We start from the raw sequence: 18,108 nt of genomic DNA on the forward strand, positions 1-18,108 counted from the left end.
TGGAGTTTCAACACTAGACAGAGAACTATAAAGCAACTGATGAGTTCTGGTAGAAGGAGAGTTAGTTTCTCTCAATGGTGAGTTCCCTTATTGATTGTCCATTGAAAAATGTTTAGCCTTGAATCCATATAAACAAAAAAGGCAAAACATAGACTAATCAGGTTATGTATACTTTAGCATGCCGTGTGTGTGTGTGTGTGTGTGTGTGTGTGTGTGCGTGTGTGTGTGTGTGTATCACAATAATAATCAAAGTAAAAGAGGATATTGACTTGAATGTGGGAAGGACTGTGTAAAAAGAAGAAAAATGATGTTATTCAATGTCAACTAAAAAGTAGTTTAAAAAATAACAATAAATAATTTCCTAATTCATTTAGGAAACTGGAATAAGCTGCTTGTCATCATTTTTGGGGGTTTTGGTGGAAGCTCTAGGAGGCAGAGAGGAGAGAAAAAGGCAAGAGTTTGCACTGCCCTATCACACTGCTCCCTGTCCACTGTACTGCTAGCCATTCTCTCCCATCATAGTGCTCCCTGTCCACTGCACCACCTGTTACTCTTTCCCATCACAGTGCTCCCTGTCCACTGTATTGCCTAACACACTCTCCCATCACAGTGTTCCCTGTCCACTGTACCACCTGTCACTCTGTCCCATCACACTGCTCCCTGTCCACTGTATTGCCTAACACACTCTCCCATCACAGTGTTCCCTGTCCACTGTACCACCTGTCACTCTGTCCCATCACACTGCTCCCTGTCCACTGTACCACCTGTCACTCTCTCCCATCACACTGCTTCTTGTCCACTGCACTGCCTATCACTTTCTCCCATCACACTGCTCCCTGTCCACTGTATTGCCTAACACACTCTCCCATCACAGTGTTCCCTGTCCACTGTACCACCTGTCACTCTGTCCCATCACACTGCTTCTTGTCCACTGTACTGCCTATCACTCTCTCGCATCACACTGCTCCCTGTCCACGGTACCGTGTGTCATTTTCAGGGCATTTTCAGCTTGCTAAATCAGTTTGAATTATATTTCCTGTTACTTGCAACCAAAATATATGAACATATATATGGGAGAACACAAAAATAAGAAGGAGGGAAATTTATACTTCTTTATGTATTTCAATCTTATGTATAAAGTCATTTAAATGATGTTGGTGTTTAAATTGTTTAATGTTAAAGTATGTGAGGCCTTTTAGATCTCAGAAATACCAAATATTACCTTCACAGAATAGTTTCTGAGATCTCAGCCATCCACAACAGCAGATGTCTTTACAAGAAGGAGACACAATCATGTCTTTTCAGGTTTTATATAGTTCAGTATGTCAGTGGATAACCCATCTGGTTTACAGGTGTCCGCCGCAGAAAACTTTGGGAAGAAGTTAATGCAGAAGGGAAATATAAGTGGAACATCCTCTGAATGGGTCTCCTCTGCTCAATAGGAAAGGGGGAATTTTCTACCCACACGTTGAGCTTTCTGTTTCTGTTTCTGTTTTGTAGTACTCCATCTTAGCCCCCCTCTCCCTTCACAACTGAAAGGCATTGGGGAAAATAGACCTCACCAAAGCACAAACTAGAATGACCCACAGTGCAGTGCTGGAAGACAGCCAGGTCTCCAGCATTGATGTGGTCTCCCTTAACCCCTCTGGGGTGGATACATGTCTAGGCTTAGTGACAGCAAGCTATTGCAGCAGCTGGCCCACAAGGAACTAAAGTCGAGTTGCTGCAAGAAGGGTGGGCAGAAGAAACACTCCAGAAAATGCTGAAGTATAATTTCAAGCAAACTGCACTATTTGGAATGTGGGAAACCACAGGGTAAACAGGCCAAGCTGGCATGCAGCAGGCAACAGTAAGGCAGGACATTTTTAATGTGACCCAACAGATCAAAGATCTGGAGCAGTCAGCATGAAACATTATTCTACAATATTTATTCATTCTGTGAACAACTGTTTGTTGCATACCTATGAACAACTGTTTGTTGCATACCTACTATGTGCCATATCTATGATACTGGAACCTGAAGAGGAAAGAATGATTCTCTCTTTCTGTACTAAAAGCTAATGCCATCAGACACAGATGTCCAAAACACAGATAATTTCACTTTTTTTCTCCTGTAACAGTGCATTTATGTTTATTTGGAATCCCCATTCACATCATGGCAGAAATAAGGCCTCCTTTTAGTCTACTTTCCAATTGGTTGCCTCTCATAACAGGGACTGGAAAAAGAAGAGAGTAGGAAAAGAGGAGAGGAGAGGAGAAGAGGGGAGAGAAGAAGAGGGGAGGGGAGGGGGGAAGGGAAGGGGAGGGGAGAGAATCCTGACTTATCATCAACATCCTACCAGCATTCTCACCCATTTTGTGTTCATCTCCATGTGCACATGTGGTTAAGGGAGAATCTCTGGGTCCTGTGCTCATATAGCTGGGGTTTCAGCATCCTCAGATGTTTCTCTGCTGCCTCGCTGTTCATGCATCATCTTGAATCCTGGCCAAACAGTTGCTAGCATCTACAATCTCTTCTTTCCCAGCACTCTACCATTTTATGAACTAATGACAATTTTGCCAGGCCTTGACTGAGGAGAGTGTAAAATTAACTATTTTTACCCAGGTGTAATTGTCATTTTAGAGGCTTACTGATGATTAAGCTCACCATTTCTCCGTCCTAACTCTTTCTGGCTGTAGCAACTCAGTTGTTCTAGCCAAAACTTCTCTCTAAGCTGGCTGATTCAAACTGGCTTCTCTCAGCTTCTCACTGAATTGCTATTTGGCCTCAAATTAACTCTTGCAATGTGTTCTTATCTTCTGGATCCCCTTCTCTTTCTCTGGTTCATTCCATCTTCACCTATGCCTGCATTCTTTCTCATATAAGTTGGCCTTATCCTCTCTCTGGCTCATTCTGTCATTCGTTTTTTATGCCCCTCAATTAGAAGTAACTTTAAAACATGGCTGCTTCCTTCTACCTCCAAACCAAACTTATGTGCCTTGTTTGAGATTGAAAGTTTGTCCTATGGGCATGTGTGTATTCAAACCAGAGGGATTAAAGGTATGTGGTGTGTCTGTATTTCAATTGGATTACATAGACCTAGAAAGTCTTTGGATGGGATCCTTTGCCAGAGCAGACATGTTGCTGGATTAAAATTTCACCTCCCAACTCCCTGCAACAATATTCCCTCACCACCAGATCCAATTCCCCTCCTCCACTTCAGAAAAAACAGAGCAGGCCTCCAAAAGATAAGAACTGAACAGGACAAAGCAAGATACAAGATAAGGCAAAAAGCCCTCATATCTAGGCTAGACAAGGCAACTCAGTAGGAAAAAAAGAGTCCCAATAGCAGACAAAGAGTCAGAGACACACCCCATCTGACCGTTAGGAGTCCCACAAAAACACTAAGCTAACAACTGTAACATATACACAAAGGACCTATTTAAATATTATAGCACTGTTCTTGTGCTAAAAGTTAAAATGAACACCGTGAGGTTATGAAAAACAAAGCATGGAGTAAAGCCCCAAAACAGAAGTCAGGCAGAAAATTATGAATTTTCTCCTATGTTCTTTAACAAGTATCTATTTGACTACTAACTTCCATTCCAACAATTGGAGCATCTTTGTATGTTACAACGGTCTGGAGCAACACTTATTCCAGCTTGAATTAAAGTTTTAATGTTTCAAATCTGATTTTAAAATCTTTTGTCAAAGCATGTGGAGATACAATAGGCAGAGACTGTTCACCATTCATGAGTGTTAAATTTCCTAGCAGCAGTTTGTCTTGCAAATTCTACCAGCACACGTAAAACCTTCCTTTGGTCCTTTAGTGCACCCCGAGAAAAAAAATCCCACAGACCCACATCACTCTTCCCAACTTGCATTCAAAATTCAGAAGCTGAGCATGCTCAGTGAATCTGACAGGGAGTACTACTGAGGCCTCAACTCTAAATAAATAGTTTAAAATAAAAAGTTGTATAAACATCAGGCCATGCCAATGATGCGGTTTAAGAGGGAGTGCTGTAAACACAAAGTAAATTAAATGGGATCTGCTTTTGTGGGGTAGAGGGCTACTTAGACTGGCTATTATAGAGAAGATTCTGTTGTGTGGTGCGACAGCACGTACCCATGTGGCTAACCTACAACTGGTAGAAGAAACAAATCCCACCCATACCTAGGACTGGTGCCACAGCCAGACCACAATTCCTGTGGGGATGAACTTAATTTGCTGAAAATGAAGGCCAGGCTCTGTTGCAGCTCATTAGCTGGTTACAGACACACTACAAGAGAAGAAAGTGGAATTTGGTCAATGTTCCAACTTCTACATGTGCTGTGAATAAAACAGACTATTGTTTTTTTGATAAAGAAGTATTGTTTTGAATGTGCAGATTGGCTAAGTAAAGCCAGCAGAATTTTTTGGCCAAATATAGTCTCTTGCTCACTCCTAAAAATCCTAGCTTTCAAATTAGGAGCTGAAGTCATTGAAAAAAAAAAGTTTACATTCCTTCAGCCTGCTGCAGCAAAGCCAAACAAATGTTTGGCTTAAAATTCACTTACATCTCTTTCATGAACCTTTTCTTTAACATGGAAGTCTGAAAAATACCATTTCATTTTATCGAGTCATTTAGTGTGTGTTTGTGTGTATGTGTGTGTGTGTGTGTGTGTGTTTGTACATGTGTGTGAGTGTGTGTGAGTGCCTGTGTGTATGAGTGTGTGCTTGTGCATGTGTATGAGTGTGTGTGAGTGCGTGGTGTGTGTGTGCATGTGTATGAGTGCATGTGTGTGAGTGTGTACACACGAATCAACAGTATTATGGGGTCAGTGTAGTGGTGTAAAGCATGTGGGCCATATTCAAACTTAAAGAGACCCATGACTTTATAGCTTCTGGCATGATTTAGGTCACAGTCGCAAACTGATTTTTTTAAGCATCATTAACCACTGAATGGACAAGGAATGTGTTATTTTCAAGAAGTTTCTTTGGTGCCAGTTCAGGCAATAAAAATCTTAAGATGGGGTCAAGCTGGGAGGGTAGCCTACTATGCAGTTGCCTTCTCAATAGACTTTTTTTCAAAACCATAAAAATATCATGCCATTTGACAGTGAATTCAAACACAGACTGAATAGCATGGACTGACAGCATCAGTTTGCTTTAGGAAAACCTCTTGATAGCCAATTTCTGCACAGTCCATAAGACCAGTGATTTGGCACTACAAAGGGCTTACAAAGATGATAAACTTGAGGGACTGAGTATGCAAGGTTTTTATGATCCTTGGTACATTCTCCATGTGATACCCTTTGCAGGTTATCCAAAATTTTTCTATATTTTTTTATTTTGCTATTGTGATGTTACTCACATTAATTGAATTCTCTATTGGGAAGCAAACATAGAATAGTTTCGATAAAACCCTTTTACAACACTTTGACCACAGCAACCCATGCCCAGATCTGAAGAAAAGGAAAAGGAGAGAGCCTTTTGTGGTTCCTTCTATCTCTTTGATTTCCACTACTCCATGAACTGGTAGGGCTAGTTTGTTTGCAAAAGTACTTAACAGTTTCCAAAACTGCAAAGATTTGAAAAAAGAGTGAAAATGTCATGTTGTTGAATTGTAGTTTTCCTTGGATCAATTCTAATTTCTTCCTCACCTTATGAAAACATTAGAACTAAAGATGGCTCTTGTCATATGGAAAGAAAAAATAAATAAACCCTATATCTTAAAATATTATATACATAGTAACTTCTGTCAGGGAAACATCAAAATCCTGACTTTATACTCACAGAGTCCCTGAACTCTCCCTTCAGAAGCTATGCTTTCCTGTTGCAGTATTTTAATAAAACTTTACCTATATTATACCATCAGAATCATAGTGACCACAGTATCAATGTGTTTATATTTTGTGGGATTATTGTCTATTTTCATAGATGCCAAATTTGTACATTTTTCTACTCTCGTTCTTTTACAAACTATCAGCAATGCTTTTGACTTATATGTTTAACACATCTTAAGATTCAGTCTAGAAAAGCCATAGACTCTATGGAAAATAAACATGAAGAAAGTCATCTTTTCAGAATGGCTAAAAACAGCCTTACATTACAAATACAGAACTATTGCTTTAGTGATCCGTTCCCAGATCTGAATTTTCTCTAATAAAGATGTTTAATTTAACCATTTCTACTTGTTTCTAAGATGTATATATCCCTACGTCTACAAATATAAGGTGTAAAAGGTAAAATTGCCTTTTCTACCATGTGTTACTGTGGATATCCTGTACCACATGCCTGCATCTTGCTTTCTTGCTTTCTCTTTCTGTGCAGGAGTCTTGGGTGAGATTTGCTATTGCTGTATCTGTGTCCAGTAGCATTTCACATTCTTTCTCCAGTCTGCTCTGAGACAGAAATGGAGATCTAAATCTATAAAGAGTCTATGCTAACATGGATTGATATGATTCTGGCTGGAAAGCAGCTATTTACGTCCCTTATATTGTCTGCCAGAGAATTGCAATTCAGAAACTTCAAGTAAGTAAGGAGTTATTAAAAAGTGCATGCCTGACCACCTCTAGCCTATATCAAAAAGTCAAAATATACACATTGAAACAGAAATTCAAGTTGACTAGCAATGAATTTTCCATTGAAAAACATTTCAATTTTGACACTAATTTATATCTTAAGCTTCTGAAATTTAATCTTACATTAAACTATATTTTACAAAACCCAGAAAACTTTCACACATGCTTATTGTTTTCTGAATAAAAGCAATAACCTGAATACCCTTAGCTTTCTTGGGTAACAAGGAGCATAAGTTTATTCTCACTAGTACAGATTAGTATACACTATTGTAGAAAAGCCATGGATGTTATCACCTTTACAACAATTTCCCTGAACATACAATGCTACTCAAAAGGGGAAAGATTGATCAGACTGTGATTTATGACAACAGCTTTCACTGTTACATCTCAGCATGTTTCTGCCTTTGAAGAAATGTCTAGCATTTGGAAGCATCCTAGCAGGATTCTTCATTTCATATAATATCCTACCAACTAGCATTCAAATTCTCACAATACCATGACTTCTAAAGACTATGGCCCTAATTATTTCAATCCTAGGGATTTTAATCACTCTAGAACTTAATAACTTAACTATCACTTGAACAACAACTTACTGAAATTTTAAGTTTAAAAATAATGAAAAAATTTCAGTACTGGACACATGGTCTTATACACTAAACACCTCAAAACAAAGCAGTACCTGATACCCACATGTATGTGTTCTCATGTATATGCACGAGCACATACACATGCATGCATGGTGACTCACCAATAAAAGCAACAGGAATTTGAATGTGAAACATTTCCAATAATTCTTAGTATTATTCTAACAAGCTACTACATGACTGACATTGGTACTCAGGTAAAAGTCAGAGCATGGTAAGTTATCCATTCTAATCAGTACATGTAGTTGCTGTCATATAGTTGCTAAGTTCAAATCTTACCAAAAAACCTCAAAGGTTGCGATCTCTTGGCACTGTGAGTACAAATTGAACATGCTTTGTACTTGGTACGATCATTCCAAAAACCTAATGGTTTCAAACAGAAAACTCACTGGAAGACTGTTATGGAAAACAATTTTCACAGACATAGGCATGATTAAGAAGCATTAACACCACGCAGTTCTTACATGACAGAATGTACATACATCACTTTACAGGTTCCCTGACCATATTCACTCTTGTGAAACACTCATCTAAGCATCCTGAGAAAAGGAGCGACACAGAGGAAACTTGGTGGAAATTTCCAAAATACATAGAGTCTGTTTGGACAAAAAGAGTGAAGACGGGCTTCTATATTTAATGACAGGGCCTGGGCTGCCGGCCTTCTGTGATCACTGGCTCTGTGTGGTACACTTTGGTGAGTTTATGATGGTGTAAGTCACCCAGCGAGTGAAGCACTCCCTTCCCCTCAGTGCTATTTATTCTTAGCTTATGCACACAAAGAGTGAAGAAAGTTGTCAACAACACATCCAGTTTATACACTGAATGCTGCTGAAAGCCAGTGGACTTAAGTGAACCAAGAAGCTCTTGTAGCCTTAGAGTCTTTCTTTCATTCATTCATTCACACACACAAATATTGACTCTGGACCTACTATGTGCCAGGCATAACAACAGAAAAGGTTAGTTGGGGAAACATGTAGAAAAGGGCACAGAAGTGGCCAAGAAGACAGGAAAAAAGAGGGAAAAATGGTTTGGTTTGTATTAATTAAATAGCAGTGCTCAGGCACATCAAGTGTGTTCCCGTCTAATTTAACCCATAATAATCTGAGAGAAGGACACTATTCAATCCAATATTTTCATAGTAGTTTAAAAATACATATACATTCATTCTTTAAAATAGTTTCTTTTAAAGAACATATAACTCTAAGTATATCTGGGGCAGAAAATTATGAACAAGAAGGTGTGTTGTTTTGGAAAAATAAAGATAATTAAGACATTTATAAAGCCATTATAAATGAACAATGTGTGTTCACTTTACAATTAGAAAGCAAAAAGATTAAAGTGAGTATGGTAACAGCACCAAATAGTTAATAGCTTTGAAGTAACCGTTTAGGAGAAGAACCGGAGAAAAATGGAAGACAAGTGTTTTCATCTGGAATTCAGGAGGGTTATAGATCACAGTATTTCTTTTAAAATGAATCCCTGTCCTTAGGAGGTGGGATTTAGGAGCTCTGGCCCATATCAGGCTGTTTTAATATCATCCTGTGAATTGGGACAACAGAAATAGCTTTTGTTCAGAAAGTGCTTCCAAGTCATGATTTCTAGAAGTCACCTCACTTATCACTATGTCAGAATATTTTTCTCTAGTCCATTAAAAACCAGGCTTTGCCTTTATGCTGCGTTCAAAGATTCCAAAGGTTCACTCCCAATGTCAGGCTACAATAAAATTCAGTGTAATGTGAACCACTCTATGATATTGCTGTCCCTTATTGCCTTTCAGCTACACCATTCTAAATGCAATAAAGGAGAAGTTGTTCTGAATGGCACACAGAGAGAAAGAAGGATCATTCTCCAAGTTGAAAAGTCACAAACTGGAATAGGCTAACTGCTTAGAGGAGAATTTCCTATATTGATGGTTAGTTATATGTGTTTGAACATCTGAGTAGCCTGAAAAGCACACAAGATTGCCTATTTCATATCATGATGGTTTGTATTCGGCATGCATTCCACAATGGGCAGTAAAGCAGTGCCCTAGACAGCTGCAAGTGTACTGACATGAGAGTGCAAACCCCAAGCTGCACTGTGGAGGTAGGAAAGGAGAACAGAGCAGACTGGTAAAAACAAGACACTTCTTTTGATATGGAGCCTGACTCTGGGCAACAGGTCAGAGCTCTTCAGGGGGCCGTAAAACTTGGAATGTTCTGAGATGCCAGTTGGGCTCCAAGTGATCCAAGCGTTTCATGTACAATCTAGGCACCAAAAGGCCTGATTCTCCATGTGTACAACACTCAAATGTAAGTTTTGTGACTAGAAGACAGAAATACATGATGCAGCCTAGGTTTTAGGCTGACTTTCGTGGACTTACGATAGAGACTAAGGGTGGTAACACTGGTTTTTTTTGTGTGTTTTGAGGGGGGGTGGGTTTGTTGTTTCTCTTGTTTGTTTGTTTGTTTGTTTGTTTGTTGTTTTTGGTTTTGATGATGATGCTATGAGCATTCTAAACATAAAAGATCGAAAATTCTCTGAGCATTTCAGTGGTGACTTTACATATGGTCATCTGTTTATTTTAGGATGAGAAGAAGGACTGGCAGACAATCGCAGTCTATAAATACTACTGTCCCTAGTCATTATTTTAAGTGTTTCCTTCACCTTCAAAGAAAGGAAGAAGAGAAGGGGAAAAAGCTCTAAGATTTCAAGGGTAATTATATTTTGAAGTAGCATCTGAAGAATATGAATGAGTCCAGGTCACATCTTGGGTAGTTTTCTTGCTGAATTCCCACTAATGATCCCTTTCCTAGGACCTAAAATAAACCCCTCTATTCCTTCTCCCAAAAGAAAATAACAAAACTCTCAGTGCTTGCAGGGAAATTATCCCCTGCAACATGAGTGAGTCATGCAAGCCACTGCAAGCAAATGCTCCCTTCTTTGAAACACATTCTGTCTTACTTCGAGGGAACCTTTTGTTGTTGTTGTTGTATATTTTCTTTATTTACATTTCAAATGTTATCCCATCCCCTTTCCCGGTTTCCCTCCCTCCCAGAAACACCCTATCACATCCGCCCTACCCATGCTTCTATGAGGGTGTTCCTCCACCGACCCATCCACTCCCACCTCCCACCTCCCACCACCCTGACCTCGATTTCCCTACACTGGTGCATCCATCTACCCTTCATAGGGCTAAGGAACCTTAATCGTCTATATCTGATGGGAAAGCACACAGAGAAACTTCATGTCATGCACCACACATGGCTCTGAGGCATTCTGTTTAAAGGAAATGGGTAGACATAATTCAGTTCCATGTAAGTTGGAGCTATAGGAGATTCCTAGAAGAAAACTTGTCCTAAACACTTGCAATCTCTGCTCTATGTGCCACCATTTGCCTCAATGGGCTGCTCTCTTGGATTGTTTCTTGTTTCATTTGTGCAAAATAACAAAGCTGACTCCTGTGACTTACCCAAAGCTTATATTCCAAAACAAAGTATTTGCATTCTATATATTTGACAGCAGCCTTCAATGTTTAAGACTTGACACTGACTGAGCCAACTCCTTAACTATTTAGCAAGTATTCTTTGTTGGAGATTCATTATGAAAATGAAAATGTCATAGATTATCAGTAGGTTTATACATAATACATCCTCTTTAATATTTATTTTTACATTCTACTGCAGTTATTAAATTGTTAAGAGTCACAAGTTCTAGGATTCTATGATATCTATGAGCAAACAAGTCCAATAATTAATTTCTTAAACTGTATTTCCCTATCACAAAACACATAGCAAAATACTTAATTTTCATCAGTACTTTATGAAATTAAATATAATTATAAATTAATTTATTTTTTAAATTTTTTAACTTTTATTTATTGAAATTCTAATCTTCACATTTTTAGCTATTACAGTTATTAGAGAAATAGAAATACTCTTTTATTAAAAAAATAAAATACATATAATAATGCTATTTAAAATTAAGACTCCCCAGTCTACTTAGTTTCTATGAAGTTCATTTTTTGACACGGAATTTAAGTAGTATAAAATAATCACGTTTTAAGATTTAGAAATAACAATAAAACAAAGGTAGGACATTGTTACGTGCATATGTGCACATGTGTTATATGCAATGTTATATGCTGAGCCAAATATAATTAGATCTTAAGCTCCTGCCAAAATGAAAACACATTTTTCTGCATGGTTATCTTGCTGGGATCAGCTCCTCTGATCAAGGTCACCACACTGCCAACCACAGAGATAAGCTGTCAATTCAATACCACCATTCTAACGAGAGGCAGAAGCAAACATTCCGAGATATTTTCTAAGAAAGAAATACAGATAGCTACTGAAGAATTTAGGGCTGAAAGCCGCATTATAAAACATGGCAATGAAGGCACCTACTTTCAATATTAGAATTAGTAATATTTTCATATTACTCCAATAAAGAAATTGTAGGAATATGGCATCAAATTTTATGTTTGTTTATTTGGTGAGGGTGTGACATAGCATGCAAGCAGAAGTCAGAGGAGAGAGAACTTGAGGGAGCTGGCTCCTTCTATCCATAATGTGGGTCAAGAGAGAGAATTCAGGTTGTCAGGCTTGGGGACAAGAACGTTTTTCCATCGGATCATCTTGCAGTTAGTAAATAATCACTTAAAGTTTTAAGTAACTATTTAACTGACGCCCAATAAAATAAACATGTAATATTTGCTGGTAGCTCTGTGATGTTTTACACACATATGCTTTTTATTGGGTTAGATATATTTATCTTGTTAAATGCTGATCAGACCTTATACTGAAAACATTCAGAACTCTTTCTTCTAGCTCTTTGAAGCATACAGTAGTACATTGTTATTGGTAGTCAGCCTACCATGTGCTAACATTAGAATTTCTTAATTCATCTAAACTTAACCTAGAATTCTTGATCAACCATCACTACTCTCTCCATTCTTTACCACACTCTCTGGTAACAACCTTTCAAACTTCTGTACAAAAGAAATTTTAAATTCCATGTGTGAATGAGATCATGCCATATTTGTACTTTTTAGCCTGGCTTACTACTTACATAATGGTTTCCATTTCTACCTCTGTTAGTCCATACGTAACAGAACAGTCTCCCATTGTGTATATGTAGAAGTGTTGAATTCATTCTTCGGCAAGTTAATTTTCAATTTTCCCAGCACTATTTAATGAAGGCTCTTCTCTCTTTATTGTGTTCTTAGCATCTCTGTAGAATTTCAGTGGTCTATATGGGTCCAGTTTTAGGATCCCTCTGTTTTCCATTATTATAGGTACCTATTTTTATGTCAGCTTTCATGGTAACAGTTTTTGTAGTGCATATTAAAATCAGATATAATGTCACCTACATGTTTGTTGTTGTTGTTCAAGATTACTTTGGCTATTAGGGATACTTTTCATTGCATTCATACATTTCTTTATGTCTCTGAATAATGTCACTGGTATTTCAGCAGAGGCAGTTGAAGAGAACCTGTAGATAAGTTTCAGTTGTTTACGTTTTGGTTGGCAGTTAAGTCTCTGAAAGTTCCAAAGATCCCAGTTTGTTGACACTGTTGGTCTTCCTCTGCAGTTCCTATCCCCTTCAGAACCCTCAATTATTCCCCCAACTTTTCTAAAGAGCATATACAGTCTAGACCTAGGCCCTGCACCTGCGGCTCCTTCTTCAACTAGAGCTGGGGCTATCCCAAGAGCTGTTGCCTGACTGTGGGATATATTCTTCTAGCCAAGCTGCCTTTTCTGGCCTCAGTGGGAAAGGATGCACCTAGCTCTGCAGAGACTTGATATGTCAGGGTGGGAGGATACTCAGAGGGGTCTCTACCCTCTCAGAGGAGAAGCAGAAGGGTGGGGGAGGAATTCTGGGAGGAGGTGATAGGGAGCAGTGATTGGGATGTAGAGTAAATCCATATGCTCTAGACCTTGTCTTGATAGGAATGACATTTTACTTTTCAACTGCTCATAGTTGATCTCCATATCACTTTAAAAGTAAAGTTGTCTCTACTCAAAATCAGCAAATTAATCAAAAAACTGGGTTTTAGACATTTTTAGAGCTTTGACTATGAACATTATATCATCAAGTGCTCACTTTCAAATTTTTATTTTCTACCTTTCATTGACACTTCCAGGCAACACATTTGTATCCTGCTTCACTGAGCTTACTCAGTTGTATATAAAATTGGACAGTGAAGAATGTCATCTCTGAAGCCAGTATTTTCATTGACTATGTAGCTATTCTCCCAAAATAAAAAATTTCTTCATGGAGGAAGGAAAGAGGCTCATAAGAAACAAGAAGTAAGCAAAGTCAGAAAGCCTTTTCAAAGTCTCAACAAATTATAAGATAATAGACCCCCTCACAAGGTTCTAAAAGCAGTAAACAATGACCATGAAATGAGATATGCATACAGGCTGAACTTCCTAGATAGACATTTTTCAGGTAGCCTCAGGAAGGGATGCCCCTTCTCATAAATCATCACTCATTCTAGGCTGCACTTCTCAACGACTTAACTGTTTGAGTCTTCCATGCTCATGTCAGTAACTCTTCATTATACTCCTAAAAGTAATCTGAATAAGCTCAGGGGATCATTAAACTGGACTAATGTCCTTAATCATCAGTGCCCCTACCTGCATGAATATATGTTTGTTTAAGCCTTCCCATGAAGTCACATAACATAATTACCACTGAAATGACCACAAATAGAACCAATTGATGACTTGAGAGGCATGGATGTAGGACCTAGGCAATGGATGCTGACACAGGAAATAGAGACTGATCAGTGGGTAAGGGTAATATTTGTATGGCAGCCTTTCCTCATGTGGGATGGTATGTCTCCTTGATGTTGTGTTCCTACACTACATCATACGTTCCTTAAAATGTATCCTAGGACATATAACCAAATACTAAGTCTTCTGAGAGGAGAATGCCTTCAGAGGTTACCTATATGGGGTAACATGCCTCCTTGAAGAAGAAGGTTCACCATATAAGTACAAAAATGTCTCCAAAAGCATATAAAAACTAGAAAATATGCTACAATCTCTATAAGAAGCTCATGTGGGAGAGGACTGTAAACAAAGTATGGCATCATCTGTATGGCCTTTGTTGAGGTCAGTGAGAGACAAAACTAATGCTTCAGTGTTTTCCCAGAAATCACTTCCCCATGTAGGGTGGAATGACCAAGACAAAAAAGCATGAAGGAACTGTCTGTTGTGTTAGCTTCTGACTTTTCAGGAAGCACTAGAAAGCAGGATGAGTTGGAGGTTTGTTTGTTTGTTTGTTTGTTTGTTTGTTTGTTTGTTTGTTTGTTTTATCTGGCAAGATGTTGGAAAAGAAAATGCAAATTAGAGCTGAGCTAATGGTCACTTCCCAGGAAACAAAACCTGGAACCCAGGTGAAAAGGGATAGAAATGATAAATGGATCCAACATCAATGCAGAATAAGGACTTCAGTGTCTGAACAACAGTTCATGGAAACCATAAATGATAAAACAGTGCATGTGAAGAAGATAAAGCTTGATCTTGGAGTGGGCAGTAACCTCCCAGAGTATGTGTCATGCATTTCTCTCTTTAAGGAAAGATAATTGAGGTAGAAGTTGCTCACATAAGAGGCATGGTGTTGACCAGAGCCTGTCAGAAACATCAGTGGCCACAGTATGCTAGAGCACGTTCTTGTACCCCCTGAGCCCAACCTAGACAAAGCAACACAAGCTTACCCAACAAAGAGTGTGCCAAGAATAGGCAGATTCCCATTCATTTGAGAGCAGTAGTACCTAAGCTGAATGAATCACAGAAGAAAATGAATGTGGGTTATAAAAGACTTCACACAGTAAGATTTCCAGTCCATGTTGTTGTGTCCAACATTATTCTTTTGATGAGGCAGTTAAAGCAAATTATGGGGTCTTTTATGTGATATTGGTTCTTATTTCATCCTTTTGTATCCCTTTAACCATCTAAGACAAACAGACCCTTGCTGACAGAGGACAGTGATAGACCTTTAGAGATACTGCCTCTCTCTGTTAAAAGGTTTCTTTAAACAATGCTAACCCTTGAATATTTTCAAGAATCTGGAAAGAGAGCAACTATGGCATTTAAGAGACACTCTGTGAATATGAAAAAGCACTTCTAGGAACCATAAGGTGGTTGGTTGGAAATCCCAATAACGGAGGTGAACTACCCAAGTATGACTTGTTAAACAAGGAGGACACTGAGGTCCCCCAACAATCAGGCTACTGCTATTTCTGTTGCTTGCATGCATGAAGTAAACAGTAAAGTGCCTTTTGCTGAAGATACAATGTTCTTAGATTGCAGGACATGGAGGAATCAGGCTGGACTTGAGATGGAAGCTCACTTCCTGTTTTCTGGCTTTCATAATGTCAGAGAGCAACATACAGATAATTTACCCAAACAGCCTTTCTTATATATAGACCTTATATGCTATAATATGAACATGGTGGGCAAAATGTGTTCACTGGCACAATTTGTAGCATGTGAGTTTCAGGAGCATTAAACTGCCTTTTAGCCATCTTTAAAACAAACTTCACAGAAGTTCACTCATACCTGATACTATAAGCCAGGATAAAAGCCTGTGATTTGGAAGGTCATATGCACCAGTGAGGAGGCCATCTATGTGATTTTGTCAAATGGATATGTATGGTGTGTTCATCAAATTACCATCTAAACACGTTTTGTGCCCATGCATTATTCTGATGTCAGGCCTGGTCAGTCTTAAAGACATAGTTCTTTTCTAAAGGGAAGAATAACATAGAGACTTATAAAGGGCCAAGATCCTGATAATAATCGGCTGTTGCTATGGCATAGTGGCTTGATGTATACAGCCAAAGATGGAAGAATACGATGAAACATCTATACCACCCACTCCAAAGCTCAGGGAAATGTTCAGTAGACAAGAAGAATATAATAGCAGGGAAAAAATAGTGTGCAGTGTTGTGCAGTTATTCCCTCCAAATTAAAACATTCTTTCCTGAAAGAAGGCTGGTAAAACTCAGGAAGTAAATGAAACTGAAAAGGCTAGGGTTGGAAACTGATCACGCTTGTAAGGTTTAGAAGATTACATGGTTTGCCAAACCTATAAATGAAGTGGGCAATAACTGGGAAGAAAGAGACTCCCCAGTGAACGGACTTCCTACAACTGGTACAGAGAGTCAGGAGTGATCTCACGTTGTGAGAAAATTTTCATTATACAACTAACTGTCTTAGAGTCACCTATTCTACTGCAAGCAAATGTTGGCTTGGAACCCAGACTCGTTCTGGAGCAAAGATATAGAGATGCTTGTTTGTATCTTCTCAAGGAAGTATTGCAATCTTGCTGAAGAATAAAAACTCCCTAAGACCCTAAGAAATAGCTACAGGGATTTCAGAAAGTTCACAAATAATGAGAGCCTTGTTTAGCTCCCATGGAGTTTCAAATATGCCACCACTCTAGGCACAGTTCTCAAGACAGCCATGATGGTAGAAATGACTGGACTTTCAAGATGGTTCTTACAAACAAAATGAACCATAGAGTTCCATTAGGATGAATCAATTTTTAATTGCCTACTTCATGGAGTTGTTAAGTGACAATAAATAATACACAGAGCATGGCACCATGGCTTTTCAAAAGTAAGTTCATGATGCAACTTTCTGGGAATGGAGAAAGAAATTGTGGGAAGTGTGCCTTCCTTCATGACCATGCACATCTTACTAATTAAGCAACGTGATCTAATTGTATCTAAGCAAGCAGGAATGCCTATTAAAGTGCCTAAGCTCTACTGCAAGAACTTGATCTAAAGCAGATATATGGAATATAATAGTAAATTATCACAAAGTGGGATTAGTAACTTTATTGCTTAGAAATTCATAGTCAGCAAAACAACACAACACAAGCCAAAGGCTCAAGAATAACCTTCATTTGGGTGGCACAGCCAATATGGAGGAATGCATTTCACACTGAATAATTCTGCTTGCAGAGAGTTAAGACAATTCATGAGATAAATCATGGAAGTCACAACACACTATTTCTTAAAAGAAAAGCCATTCTATAGATAGGGAAAATTTGCTTGTGTAATTCATAGAGTGAAGGACAAAACCTCTGTGAAAATTGCTTAACTTCTGCGATAGTTTTGGATGCTTTTCCAAAGTCCTATAGCTATTGCTATTCTAGCAATTCCATGAACAGATTTCCTAGAATTTGTTAGTGGCAGAAAGTTCCTGGTAGAAGTGCCTCTGGTCCCAAACCAGGTACAAACAGTTGTCTGGCCAGGCAAGCAGTACAATCAACTAAGCAGAGAGTGTAGAAAGAAGTCAGGTTAAAATTGGATTTATCTTGGAGCTATGTAAGAAACTATTGAGTCCCTTTGGCATTCACATGCAGTTTTTCTTTGCTATTTGGGACAGGTAGAAGCTATTACAAAGGGCTTGAAAGAGATATATTCATTTACAAGATGATATCCTGGTCCTGTGCTTAGGTCTTCATATGAGTTTACTCTAAAGGTCATAGAGCTTGATAGAAAGAATGGTATCAGGTGTGTTTAACAAACAAGCACTAAGGAACCAATGTTTGACGAACAAATGTGGAGACTTAGAAGGTTTTCTGAGGAAGTAGGAAAGGAGGGGAAAGATGCATGGTAGGATTGGTACCTAATGTATAAATCAACTAGCTCGATTTAAATGTTATGTTGAAATATACCATAAAGAAGTTAAGCCTCCTATAAAATAATATTTTCTCTGAAATTATATAACCATTAGCTATTTTGTTGGTTTTCTGATTTATTTTCTTCAAGTCCTGTGACAACAAATGTAAAGAACTTTTTCCTTTTAATCTCCAGATAATATATAAATAAACAAAATTTTGCTGGAACTATATGTAAAACAAAATTGAACTAGCGCTCTTCCGGCCAGAACAGCACCGGGGTAGCTAGAGCGCAGGGTC

General features: G+C 38.4%; 1 long non-coding RNA gene across 2 annotated transcripts in view; it reads right to left on the minus strand.

Annotated features, from left to right (window-relative positions):
* The window catches only part of LOC115029094, a 41,480-nt gene that overhangs the window by 15,035 nt on the left and 8,337 nt on the right, over positions 1-18,108 (minus strand). Inside the window, exon 1 of one of the 2 annotated variants that reach the window (XR_003834670.1) lies at positions 4,155-4,241. The exons of the other annotated variant lie outside the window; for it this stretch is intronic. This is a non-coding gene — a long non-coding RNA (uncharacterized LOC115029094). Of the gene's footprint in view, positions 1-4,154; positions 4,242-18,108 lie in introns of those variants that run through there. 2 annotated transcript variants of the gene reach the window in all.

Source organism: Mus caroli, chromosome 13, assembly GCF_900094665.2.
Source record: "Mus caroli chromosome 13, CAROLI_EIJ_v1.1, whole genome shotgun sequence".
NCBI classification, from domain to species: Eukaryota; Metazoa; Chordata; class Mammalia; order Rodentia; family Muridae; genus Mus; species Mus caroli.